At 61.9% G+C, this 517-nt stretch overlaps 1 long non-coding RNA gene across 1 annotated transcript in view; it reads right to left on the bottom strand.

The window, feature by feature from the left end:
* Positions 1-6: 6 nt before the first annotated feature.
* LOC113942730 overlaps positions 7-517 on the bottom strand; it is a 765-nt gene continuing 254 nt past the window's right edge. Inside the window, exons 2-3 of the long non-coding RNA XR_003526029.1 lie at positions 486-517; positions 7-87 (exon numbers count right to left, since the gene is read on the bottom strand). The exon at positions 486-517 is cut by the window's right edge and continues 97 nt beyond it. This is a non-coding gene — a long non-coding RNA (uncharacterized LOC113942730). The remainder of the gene's footprint in view (positions 88-485) is intronic.

Raw genomic sequence — 517 nt, 5'->3', positions numbered from 1 at the left:
GAGTCACCTGGAGTGGCCAGGTATCACCTGGGGTCACCTGGAGTCACTTGGGGTCACCTGGAGTGACCAGGTATCACCTGGGGTCACCTGGACCGCAAGGGAACGGGGACATGGGGACACCCAGGGGGGTTGAGCTCCTCCTGCACCTCCAGGAACTCCAGCTCCTGCTGCAGCTTCTGCACCACACAGGTGAGAACAGGTGTGACCAGGTGTGACCACGAGTCACCTGGAGTGACCAGGTGTCACCCAAGGTGAGCTCCTCCTGCTCCTCCTGCACCTCCAGGAACTCCAGCTCCTGCTGCAGCTTCTGGGGGGCACAGGTGAGAACAGGTGTGACCAGGTATGACCAGGGGTCACCTAAGGGGGGATATGGGGACACCCAGGGGGGTTGAGCTCCTCCTGCACCTCCAGGAACTCCAGCTCCTGCTGCAGCTTCTGGGGGGCACAGGTGGGAACAGGTGTGACCAGGTGTGACCACGAGTCACCTGGAGTGACCAGGTGTCACCTGGAGTCACTT

This window comes from Corapipo altera, unplaced genomic scaffold (genome assembly GCF_003945725.1).
Source record: "Corapipo altera isolate COAL_440 unplaced genomic scaffold, ASM394572v1 49360, whole genome shotgun sequence".
Classification (NCBI taxonomy): Eukaryota; Metazoa; Chordata; class Aves; order Passeriformes; family Pipridae; genus Corapipo; species Corapipo altera.
The sequence above is the reverse complement of the archived record's forward strand: the minus strand, read 5'-3'. Positions and strand labels throughout refer to the sequence as shown.